Below are 13,263 nucleotides of genomic sequence, written 5' to 3'. Positions count from 1 at the left end.
ACTAACATCCCCTGTAATCCGAACCTCACACCTCCGTCTACAAGACTTCTCTAGTTCTGCGCCAGCTCTCTGGAATGCACTTCCCCAGACATCAGACTGATACCTAGCCCCGACCTACTCAAGCGCGCTCTAAAAACCCATCTCTTCAAACAAGCCTACCTCACCAACTACTCAGTAAACTAACTTTGCCCTGTTCCCTCCTTCCAAATATTACTCTGAATCTGCGGCCTACTATTCATCTGTCTCCACACCCTCCATGCACATGATAACTGCACTTGACACTTGACTATTGCACTTAAACACACGGGCTGATGACCGGATCATGCAGCTTTGTATGAAAATCCCTATTTATTATAATTGCCTGACCTGAAATGACGAGCACTTTTCACCTATTGTGTCCCCCCCACTTCCTTGTAGATTGTAAGCTTGAGAGCAGGGACCTCACTCCTAATGTCACTGTTTAAATTGTTAAATTGTCTTAACTTGTACTGAATTTATTGTCTGTACATGTCCCCACTTAATTGTAAAGTGCTGCGGAATATGTTGGCGCTATGTAAATAAAAATTATTATTATTATTATTATGGGAAGAGAACCTATCACATCCTGGGCTATGATGTTTCAATACAATCAGTGTTTTATCAGCAGGAGATTATCTGTTATGGGGATACCGCAGTAGAGAGAAGCCAGAAGACCTCAGTGTCTGATTGCTCCTACTCCTGCGCTCTCTGGGAGTTAGGGCTCTCAGCTGAGCATGGTTAGCCACTCCTATTCCCTATATAATCTGGGTCCTGACTAATACACATCATTAGAGCTAGCTTATGCTGCATGGCTGGAAGGATGGTAGTTGGTGGTTATTAAAGTAGGCGTTTCATTACAGTAATGAATACGGACCCGACTCCACTCCCATAGGGGTGGAGCCGCATATTCATTACTGTAATGAGCGGTAACAGTGACCGCTCATTACAGGAAGAAGCTGCGGCGCTGGAGAACCAGGGACTGCACCAGGAGCAGGTGAGTATAATGGGGAGGGCGGAGTGCTGCGCGATATTCACCTCTCCTGGTGCCGCCCCGTCTTCAGCGTCTTCTGCATTGACTCTCAGGTCAGAGGGCGCGATGATGTTTAGTGCGCGCCCTCTGCCTGAACGTCAGTGCAGAAGATGCTGAAGACGGGGCGGCACCCGGAACCAGGAGAGGTGAATATTGAAAGTGCCAGGGGCCTGAGTGATGAGAGGTGAGTATGTGATTTTTTTTTTATCGCAGCAACAGCATATGGGGCAAATGTCTGTATGGAGCATCTTATGGGGCCATAGTCAGCATTTGTGCAGCACTATACGGGGCAAATGTGTCTGTATGGAGCATCTTATGGGGCCATAATCAACATTTGTGCAGCATCATATGGGGCAATTATCTTTATGGAGCATCTTATGGGGCCATAACGTTTGTGCAGCACTATATGGGGTAAATATCTCTATGGAGCATCTTATGGGACCATAATCAGCATTTGTGCAGCATTATATGGGGCAAATGTCTCTATGGAGCATCTTATGGGGCCATTATTAACCTTTATGCATCATTATATGGGGCATATTTTAATGTGGAGCTTCTTATGGGTCCCATCATAAACTGTATGGAGCATTATATGGGGCTCCTGATTCAATATGGATATTCAAAAACACTTAACCTACTGATGTCTCAATTAATTTTACTTTTATTGGTACCTATTTTTACTTTTGAAATTTACCGGTAGCTGCTGCATTTCCCACCCTAGGCTTATATACTCGAGTCATTAAGTTTTCCCAGTTTTTGGGGGGGCAAAATTAGGGGGGTCGGCTTATACTCGAGTATATACAGTATGTGTTTAAACACTGAAATGTGAATGAGGACGAATGAATGAGACCCGTCTTGTTATTGATCATGTAATATGCTGTACAGTGTTGTAGATACAGTATATGTTTATATGTGCATGAATCTTTGTTCCTGTGATCACACCAGTTTGCCTGGCTCCGGAGTGATACATATAGGGTCACATTTAATTGTGCACTTAGTAATCACAGGTGTTGTCAGACAGATTTCCTCTCCTCATAAATTTCCCCTTTACAGTGATGCAAAACTTTACTATATATTTTTTTTTTCATGCAGACTTAATCAGCATTGCTGAGAGACCTTGGTGAAGGTTTATGTCTCGGAAGATATTACCAAGTTTCCAGTGTGTACTTGTGTTCACTTTTTTCCATGTAAGTTATACTTTTATTCGCTAAGCACATAAATTTAATCAACCTCAGAAGGTTCTGAGAACAGTGAGATGATTCTAGAAGAGAAATGTTTATTTCACAGTGAAAACAATGTGATGCATCCTATAGGACTGAGAAGAACCGGCCTGCCAGCCTATTTATGTCCAGAAGTCCTGTCTGACCCACAGAGGTTATAGCTCCTCAGTCCGGCATTGTTCACGCCAGTCTTGATGAAGAAGCTTTGTGGAGTCAGAGTCACCTGATTCATTAACAATAATAATAATAATAATCTTTATTTTTATATAGCGCTAACATATTCCGCAGCGCTTTACAAGATGGCATGCGCCTCCATGTGAACCTCACCACAATTCTTACCCCATTTAGGGACTACACATTTGTGGTGTAAGACGAAACGTGGATAATTTGTCTGTTTTTCATGGGTCGTTCAAGTCACAGTAAAAGATCAATTGAAAATCACTTTTAAGTAATCTCTGTGCTTGACAGTTTTGTCTTCTGAGCACCAATCTCTAATTGTTTGCAGTGAGCAAGCATATTCATTTTCTTGTATGCCACAACCCCTCATGAATTTGATGAGCGGGCATCGCCGTGCCATGTCTTGTTCTGCCCATGTTAGAAGACCTGGCCGAACCTGGAGTGAAAACGCTAAATGTTGCAAAATTTTGGAGCAACCTCGCCAGAATTGGTACTCTTACTAGTCTGCATGTCTGCACTTCTATAACCAAAAGGCTGCAATTCACTGGATTTTTGATAAAATTCGATTGGAGCTGGCATTTACTTTTAAGGCCGGATGCCCGCCATCCAGAAGTAGCACAGCTTTGGACACAGCGTATGTTCACTACATACAAAGCGCTGCCGTCTATTGAATGCAAGTTAATCCGCATGTGTTCACTGAACTATGCGGAATCACCGCATCCAATACATTCTATGGGAGAAATTTCCAGTAGTCCGGTAATTACAGTCTGGTCCCAGTCCTATTTCATCATAGTAGTGCCTAATTACTGCCAAATGTTCCTGTTTCATCAACTTCAAGAACTTATTCACTTCAACCCTCAGCGGTTTTAATGTTATGGCTGGTGTTCGTATTAATGCATATGTTTGCAGTTTTGGTTCCAGTGACTAATTGTTTGTGGTAAACTTCTACTGCACTGGCGGTCGTTTGAATGCATGTTTGCTCAGGCAGATGAAAGCAAGCGATGCACACAGAGTGATCTTTATTAGATTGTCCAGTGCACATATGATGCCATGGTTTGCAGCATTGTGAGTCCTGTTTACACAGCATAATGCACAGGGGCGGACTGGGCCAGGGGCAGCACATGGCCCCGGGATGGCAGGTTACATAACGACCGGATCCGTGCGCACGTTCAGCTGAGACCCACTGGCTCCGTTCACTGCGATACACGCCACCGGCCAATTAGAGGCCGCAGCTGACGTCGACGTACTCGTCACACGCGAGCATATGCTGCACATAGTGGGGATGTCAAAATCCGCTGCCAGCCTCTGTACCTGTGATAAGAGGACACCACGTCATGAGAGTGGAGGAAGGTAAGAATAATCGCTTTTTTTTAAAATGTGCTGGCTAGCGGAGAACATCATTAATAGAAGGGCCCTAGGCTGAGGGACATTATATGAGGAAGTGACTCAGAATGGGGAACATTATGCCAGGATGGGGGACATTATTAGTGTAAGGGTTCAGGATGGGGGACATAATAAAAGGAAGGGGTCAGGATTGTGGACGTTATTGCAGAAAGGGGTTCAGGCTGCGGGACATTTTTATAGAATCTCGACTATTATTCCAGAAAGGGACTAGGAAGTGGAGCATTATTACAGGAAGGTGTCAGGATAGGGGACACTATTGCAGAAGGGGCCCAGGATGGAGGACATTTTTATTACCCAGAATTGGGAACATTATTGCAGAAAGGGGCTAAGATGGGGAGCATTATTACAGGAAAGGGCATAGGGTGTGGGACATTATTGCAAAAAGGGGCTTGGATGGGGGGTTATGACAGGAAAGGTCCAGGATGGGGGATATTATACAAAAAGGGGAACATTATTACTGAAAGGTGTCAGGATAGGTAACAATATTGCAGAAAGGGGCCCAGAATTGGGAGACATTATTACTAGGAGTCAGGATGGAGGACATAATAAAAGGGGTTAGGATTAGCAACATTATTGCATTAGGGGCCAAGGATGGGGGACATTTTTATAGAATCTGGCCCAGAATAGGGAAAATTATTGTAGAAAGGGGCTAGGATGGGAGCATTATTAGAGGAAAGTGTCCAGGTTGGGGGACATTATTGTAGAAAGGGACTGGGATTGGGGCCTTTATTACAGGAAAGAGTCCAAGATGGTGGACATTCTTAAAGGAAGGGGCAGGAGGTTTCTGACTAGGCCTGATCCTGTGTTATGTTCCGCGGTCTCTCTGAGGCACTGCTTGATGATTTATGGCAGGGTCCAACCTCCAGAAAGATCAGCTTGTGCTATCAGTGGGAGTGATTCGCTCCATCATTACCCGATCTGCAGAAAAGATCAATCTGTAGTAATAACTCACAATGAGCCTCAGAGTGATTGCAGACAGCAAAATACAGCATCAAGGAACTGCCGAGTATCAGTGATTGCTATGGACAATAGCTGCTTTGTTTGACTGAGGTGGGCTAGCTCAGCCGTGTATGAGTAGCCAGGGTCTGATCGGTTTAGTTAGCGCCTGGACAAGGCTAGGAATTTATGCTTATGAGTTTGTTTTGGTGCTGTGCAAACTGTGGAAAGCAATTAAAACTGAATGTGTTTGAACCAAAACTGCAATGCATATGTGAACGCTACCCAAGGCCCAATGCTTACCAGAGAGAGTGAATCCCTACAGTGCACAACGTATAGCACATCCAGTATACAGATTAGTATATGACTGGCATATGACATACTGGAATACAGACATCAGATGTTATAATACATATACTGTTATATACCATCTGACGTCTGTAGTCGCAATATATTGTATACTAATCCGTATACTGTATTCCAAATTATATTGCAAATGCTATTTTTCTCAGATTTTTTTGAATGGTCAATGTAAATGAGTCAGAATAATTTTCAAATCATCAACAGTAAGGCTGCCGTCACACTAGCAGTATTTGGTCAGTATTTTACATCAGTATTTGTAAGCCAAAACCAGGAGTGGTACAATTAGAGGAAAAGTATAACAGAAACGTGCACCACTTCTGGATTTATCTCCCACTCCTGGTTTTGGCTTACAAATACTGATGTAAAATACTGACCAAATACTGCTAGTGTGACGGCAGCCTTAGAGTATAAATCAGAACCTTCAGGACCCCTTCTTTGATATCACCTTCACAATTCTTGGATCCATTGAATTTGAGAGTTATTGGATAGTTTCTACTTGAACTTCTTTGCAGGATGACAGAATAGCCTCCCAGAGCTGCTGTTTTGATGTGAACTGCCCCCCAGCCTCATACATCTTTTCCTTGAAGATACTACAAAGGTTCTCAACAAGGTTGAGGTCAGGAGAGGATGATGACCACATCATGAGTTTCTTTCCTTTATGCCAATAGCAACCAATGACTCACAGTAATTCTTTGCCGCATGAGATGGTGATTGTCACGTATGAATATGATTTTGCTAGATTACCCAGTTCTTTTTATACCATAGAAACTCTACATACTTTGCCGAGGCCATTTTCAGACCATCACGGATCCTAAAGGGCCCTACCAGCTCTCCCCCCATGATTCCACCCCAAAACATGACTCAGCCACCTCCTTGCTGACGTAGCAGCCTTGTTGGGACATGGAGGCCATCCACCAACCATCCACTACTCCATCCATCTGGACCAACCAGGGTTGCAGGGCACTCATCAGTGAAGAAGACTGGTTTAAACTTAGTCTTCATGTATGTCTGGGCCCACTGCAATCATTTCTGCTTTAGAACACTGATTAGGGATGGCCGAATAGTAGGTTTATGCACAACTGCAAGCCTCTGTTGGATCCTACACCTTGAGGATAATATGTGATGTATATATATACTATGTGCATAGACATCTCATGTTATACAGGGTGGGCCATGTATATGGATGCATCTAAATAAAATGGGAATAGTTGGTGATATCAACTTCCAGATTGTGGATCATTAGTATATGAATGGGGGAAAACGTTTCAAGATGGGTGGTGACCATGGCGGCCATTTTGAAGTCGGCGATTTTGGATCCAACTTTAATTTTTCCAATGGGAAGAGGGTCATGTGACACATCAATCTTATTGAGAATGTCACAAGAAAAAACAATGGTGTGCTTTGTTTTAATGTAATTTTATTCTTTCATTGTTAACAGGTGATTCCATTTCACATAAGATACATACTTCAGCATACAGAAAAGGTAATTCAGGAAACTCTCTACTTCTTTCTTCCTCCTCTCATTCAAAACATACTATTAAGGCGATCCCTTATGATGAGTTTAACAGAATCACACGTCTGTGTTCTAATCAGGATATTTTTTTTTTTTACAGGAAAGTCATATTGTTACTGAACGTTTGATAGATAGAGGTTATAATCGTCATGATATCAGAGAAGCTTTTAACAAGGTTTGCAGACAACCTAGATCCCTTTCATCCACCAGAGCCCTTCCCCCTACTGATTCAGAATCCATTGTTACATTTTCCACCCCTAATAGTCTCCAATTTCACTTATATAAAAAATATAGTGAAAAAATATTTACCTGTAGTTAATCAGGATGACAAATGGCTGCAGATGTGTGCGTTTACGCACTGGATAAAACTAAATCTATTAGTTCTTTTTCAGGGTTTTCACAGAAGATTACGTCTTTTATGAATTGTGATACATAATATGTAATTTACTGCATCTGTTGTTTGTCGTACAAAATGCAATATATTGGTTGCACTACACGGAAAATTAAGAAACACATAGCTGAACATCTAGCCCAGAGGTGTCAAACTGCATTCCTCGAGGGCCACCAACAGGTCATGTTTTCAGGATTTCCTTGTATTGCACAGGTGATAATTTAATCACCTGCACAGAATGATTCCAGCACCTTGTGGAATGCTAAGGAAATCTTGAAAACATGACCTGTTGGCGGCCCTCGAGGAATGCAGTTTGACACCTCTGATCTAGCCAACATTCAAAACAAAAATGCGGCTTACTCCAGTGCCTCAAAACACTATGTGAATATTCACCAAGGAGACGTCACAAATTTTGCTTTTTAAACATTTAAAAAGATTTTGAATCCTATTCGGAGTGGAAACAAACAGAAATTATTGACTTCAAGGGAGGCATTCTGGATTCTAAAGCTGGACACGAGATATCCGATGGGCATGAACTCAAGCAACGATTTATTTTATATTTATTGATGGGGTTTTTTTTTTTCTCCTTCGCTGCGGTGTTTGCATCCACATCTTGTGCATATGTAATTATTTGTCATCTGTGATTGGCTGTTCATAGATATTTATTCTGGCTGTGATTTTAATTGTATATCCTATGACTAACCTCTGGCACCGGCACTCCGGAGCGGAGCGTGCAGCTCCATGTATTGCTGTGCGGCTGCACGCTCCGCTCCGGAGTGCCGGTGCCAGAGCTGGGTTTCACCTGCGAGACTCGGCCATATCTCGCGTATGTGTGACCCCGGCCTAAGGGTGCTGAATGCACCTGAAACGCGGAAGGCTTTTCATGTTTTTAATATGGCTTGCTATGCCTGAATAAAAGATTTTTTCCATCAGTGGTGTGCCGCTATCCTATTTTTCCTGGACATAATGTACTATGTGCACAGACATCAAATGTTCTACACAGGATAATATGCGGCTGGTATAATATCTGACGTTCTGTTGGCACATTGTAATATATACCAGCCATGTACTCTCTTGTATACTGGATAGAATGTACTATGTGCACAGACATCAGATGGTATATGCAGTACAGGATAATATGTCACGGATATAACAGCCACATATTATCCTCTCTTCATATTTCTAAATGTTACCAGGTCTACTACAAAGAAAGGATATAACTGAATGCCGCTTATATCCTGCTTTAAAAATAAAAGCCTCCTGTTAACTTTTTCTTGCCACAGAATCAGTGTATAATGTAGTATCAGGGTATTAGTATACTCCCCTATTGCCGTCTTCTCCAGTGTCCAGTGCCATTCTTCTCCCCTTCTGTGCTGTAGGTGCGACCTGGAAGTGGCTTCTACTTTGCAAGTACATGGAGCCTTGTTCTCGCGCTCCATAGACTTACATTGTAAATGAGCCTTTGTGGCTGACGAGGGCAGTGTGACCTCGAGTCTGAATCCCAGAGAAGACCATGGTAGGTGACTATATTACCACACTGTCACTACATGCACATATACACGGGTTAAAGGAAAAACGTTATTGTGCAGCTTGTTTAGGTCGACTGTTTTCTCTATTTTACACCAGAGGTGACTATATGTAATCTACGAGGATGATATGCAATTTACCAGCCACACACTTGTTTTTCCAACACTTTCCAAGAACCTTTGCAGTATTGTTGCTTCAGTTACAGTATCTAAAAGTATTAAACAAAACAGTGTTGTGGAAAACAAAGAGGCCACCCTCATTATTATTAACCCAATTGGGAGAAAGATGCAATACAATATAATGGGACCAAGAGTAGGACCATAATGGACAAACTGCAAGAATATACACCAAACCAACCAAGAAAGAACAGTCAATAGTCCAGATAAATATAATTATAAAAAAGCCTTTATTAGAGATAATACCAGGTTAAAACATGACAGAAGGAAAAGATCCCCATGCTACCCATAGCATGCACCAAAAAGGACAGGGGGTAGGTGCCTCTAGCATATATAGATCCACTCATCAACCATTGAATAAAGCTGGAAGCATAAGGGACTTATAGAGTAATAACTGCTTACTTAGGGCAATCAAGTCCACATAAATCAGAAAGGCCCACTCAGAAAATGTGCACAGAAGTACATACCGGTTGATGCAGGGATATACCTAGTGGAGGTAAGCACCCAACCCCCGTCCACCCCGACGCGCGTTTCGGCTGCTGCCTTTTTCAAGGGGTGTGCTAGTGTAGTGCTGGGTTCATTAACATGCACATTATTTTATTTTTGATTTTAATGGGTTTTGTTTTACTTTACAGTATTGATAATTATGACATGAGGATGGCTGTTTCGTCACTACTCTGGGAGCAGGAAAGTGAATAATATGGACCATCTATGTTCCTCAGGCCTGATGAAGTAGCGAGATAATGTGACCGGGTCGGTCGAAGAAATCCACTGGGATTGTATCTAAATATATTCCCCTTTATTTGTGCAGTTATATTGATATATTTAATGGGATACCATCATGGACTCTGGCCACTTTATGCCCGCCGCTGCAAAAGGACTTGTGCTCTTTTAGGATTTACCATTTATATCTGAGGAATGGTGCCCCATGTGGACGATTAATTAGGCTGTTTTGATAATTACTATATTTGCTATTATGTATATTTGTATTGTATTATTCTTCATGGGTTGTTATTTTCAATTTTTTCTGTATGATGGTAATTATTCATTTTTTGGATATATATCTCTCTTTTTTCTCTATTAATTTGTATTATTCCTGTATTTTCCTTTTTTTTTTCCTTTGTTTCTTTATTTGTCCTCTTTATATATTTTGTATATCTTCTTGTGTTCCTTTAGGGGGCGTATATCAATTTTTGCATAAGTATGTATTCTCTATGGGCGGTGTTTATGGTATATTCATAGTTTTAATACGACGCTTTATTGGCAGGCGTATGCACGGCTATCAATTATAATTGATAAAAATAGTTTTTTATACTTACCTTTTTTCTATAATATGAATATTTGTCCGTGTTGCGCTGTCCATCTAGCCTCGTATTTTGATCTGGATGTCTTCAATATTGCCGTGTTTAATGATTATTCCATGGTCTTCAGTTTGATGGCCGTATAGGACTATCTGCGCATGTCAGTTACCATCAAAAATGGCCGCTTGCAGTCTCTATTAGTGTTCTTCAACAAGATGGCCGTGGGTTGTTCTATGCGCAGGCGTAGATACTGTATGACCTTCTGGCACTCCGGAACTTCCTCCTCTGACCGGCGTAGCCCGGTACTGCCCTCCCGGGAGTGCATGGGGCCCCATGTGCTTTCCGGTGTGGGGAGTCCAGGTGCACTGCGTGAGGGGGATGAGGATGCCCCGGATAATGCCATCTGACTACTCCGTCCATTGGATTGATTTGTTTACGCCCCTTTTCTGTATTTAATGAACCCAGCACTACACTAGCACACCCCTTGAGAAAGGCAGCAGCCGAAACGCGCGTCGGGATGGACGGGGGTTGGGTGCTTACCTCCACTAGGTATATCCCTGCATCAACCGGTATGTACTTCTGTGCACATTTTCTGAGTGGGCCTTTCTGATTTATGTGGACTTGATTGCCCTAAGTAAGCAGTTATTACTCTATAAGTCCCTTATGCTTCCAGCTTTATTCAATGGTTGATGAGTGGATCTATATATGCTAGAGGCACCTACCCCCTGTCCTTTTTGGTGCATGCTATGGGTAGCATGGGGATCTTTTCCTTCTGTCATGTTTTAACCTGGTATTATCTCTAATAAAGGCTTTTTTATAATTATATTTATCTGGACTATTGACTGTTCTTTCTTGGTTGGTTTGGAGTATCTAAAAGTAGTAAAGCAAGCAGTGATAGTAAACTTGGTTCTGTTATTGTATTTGTGCAGTACGCTAGGATTTGTAACTGCCTCTTTAGATTAAAAGGGTTTTCCTGGCTCTAGATAAATTTCTGCAGTCTCTGTCAGCGCAGATTGCTGAATCGTGATAGTGTGCTATGTGCACGCTGTCATGGTTCCTCTGTATTCCCAGCACAGTGTCCAGAAGTATGTGATTTGCAGAGTCGAAGTCGTGCCGACTAGTCTCAGCAGCCTCTCTAGGTAGCACACCGAGACACAGAGAAGTGGATGAGAATCTAGTCGGCATTTGCCTACAGCTATTCCATCGTTACTCATAAACCCTTATAACCTCCCTTTATGAAGCAGCCAGACAAACACAAAAAGGATGGCCGCTGCTCATGGGCCACTGCTGTGTGCTTGACCCCCAGGCCAAAATTTTCCAGACAGCCCCTGATGAAGCATTACTGAGATCTTTTGTGTTGTGCAAAAGGTTATTTCATTCGATGAATGAGCCTTTTGCTTTTCCATTGGGTGATCGGCTGCTTGTTTACAAGGCAAGATAACAATACTCCTTGAAGATTATATTGCAGTGTAAATGCCTCTTTGGGCTCTGTTCACATGTCCATTTATCTTATCCACTGGTCTGTTCTGTTTAGGACATACTGAACAGATATCCAGCATTAGCATCCTTTGAAAACTAAACCAATAGTATCCAGACAATCCAGATAATTCAATGGGGCCACTCTGCTTTCAGTGAGAAACAGGAAAGAGCAGGATCCTAATTCTGTTTAACGGAAAAGATAAATGAACATGTGAACAGAGCTTAAGGGGCTATCGTGCTGATTATCAACTTTTTTCCCCAAAATTTGGGGGGAAAATGGGGGTGTGTCTTATCTGTACGTAGCTTATCAGGGGGCAGCTGTGGTGGAGTGGGGTCCCAGGAGGCAGAGTCACCGCTGCAGAAAGCTGGTGGCTGCAGGAGTGGGGTGATGCTGTGGGCCCCAGGCTGGGAGGAAGGGGTGTTTTGGCAGTGAGAGGTTGTAGCGGGCTCCATGCTTTTCCAAAATGTCAGGAGTCCCCCAGAGGCAGCACATGCGGAGATTGAGATATCAGGCGCCGAAATCGCAGGACACATCCTTCCTCCCAGTCCGAAGCCCGCAGCATCACCCCACTCCTGCCGCTGCCAGCTTCCTGCAGCAGAAACCCTGCCTCTTTGGACCCCCGCTTCACCGCAGCCTCCCCCCAGTAAGCTACCATCAAAGACTAACATCCCCCGTAATCCGAACCTCGCACCTCCGTCTACAAGACTTCTCTCGTGCTGCGCCAGCTCTCTGGAATGCACTTCCCCAGACAATCAGACTGATACCTAGCCCCGACCTACTCAAGCGCGCTCTAAAAACCCATCTCTTCAAACAAGCCTACCTCACCAACTACTCAGTAAACTAACTTTGCCCTGTTCCCTCCTTCCAAATATTACCCTGAATCTGCACCCTACTATTCATCTGTCTCCACACCCTCCATGCACACGATAACTGCACTTGATACTTGACTATTGCACTTAAACACACGGGCTGATGACCGGATCATGCAGCTTTGTATGAAAATCCCTATTTATTATAATTGCCTGACCTGAAATGACGAGCACTTTTCACCTATTGTGTCCCCCCCACTTCCTTGTAGATTGTAAGCTTGAGAGCAGGGACCTCACTCCTAATGTCACTGTTTAAATTGTTAAATTGTCTTAACTTGTACTGAATTTATTGTCTGTACATGTCCCCACTTAATTGTAAAGTGCTGCGGAATATGTTGGCGCTATGTAAATAAAAATTATTATTATTATTATTATTATTATGGGAAGAGAACCTATCACATCCTCGGCTATGATGTTTCAATACAATCAGTGTTTTATCAGCAGGAGATTATCTGTTATGGGGATACCGCAGTAGAGAGAAGCCAGAAGACCTCAGTGTCTGATTGCTCCTACTCCTGCGCTCTCTGGGAGTTAGGGCTCTCAGCTGAGCATGGTTAGCCACTCCTATTCCCTATATAATCTGGGTCCTGACTAATACACATCATTAGAGCTAGCTTATGCTGCATGGCTGGAAGGATGGTAGTTGGTGGTTATTAAAGTAGGCGTTTCATTACAGTAATGAATACGGACCCGACTCCACTCCCATAGGGGTGGAGCCGCATATTCATTACTGTAATGAGCGGTAACAGTGACCGCTCATTACAGGAAGAAGCTGCGGCGCTGGAGAACCAGGGACTGCACCAGGAGCAGGTGAGTATAATGGGGAGGGGGGAGTGCTGCGCGATATTCACCTCTCCT

The 13,263-nt window shown here is 43.0% G+C and overlaps 1 long non-coding RNA gene across 1 annotated transcript; it reads left to right on the top strand.

Annotated features, from left to right (window-relative positions):
- The first annotated feature begins 2,140 nt into the window (after nt 1-2,140).
- LOC143773690 (uncharacterized) lies at nt 2,141-7,071 on the top strand. The gene is made up of 3 exons (XR_013215307.1): nt 2,141-2,235; nt 6,587-6,631; nt 6,762-7,071. It is a non-coding gene; the product is annotated as an uncharacterized LOC143773690 (long non-coding RNA).
- Nucleotides 7,072-13,263: the final 6,192 nt, after the last annotated feature.

This window comes from Ranitomeya variabilis, chromosome 5, assembly GCF_051348905.1.
Source record: "Ranitomeya variabilis isolate aRanVar5 chromosome 5, aRanVar5.hap1, whole genome shotgun sequence".
NCBI classification, from domain to species: domain Eukaryota; kingdom Metazoa; phylum Chordata; class Amphibia; order Anura; family Dendrobatidae; genus Ranitomeya; species Ranitomeya variabilis.
Note: the sequence above shows the minus strand (reverse complement) of the source record. Positions and strands in the feature narration are given on the sequence as shown.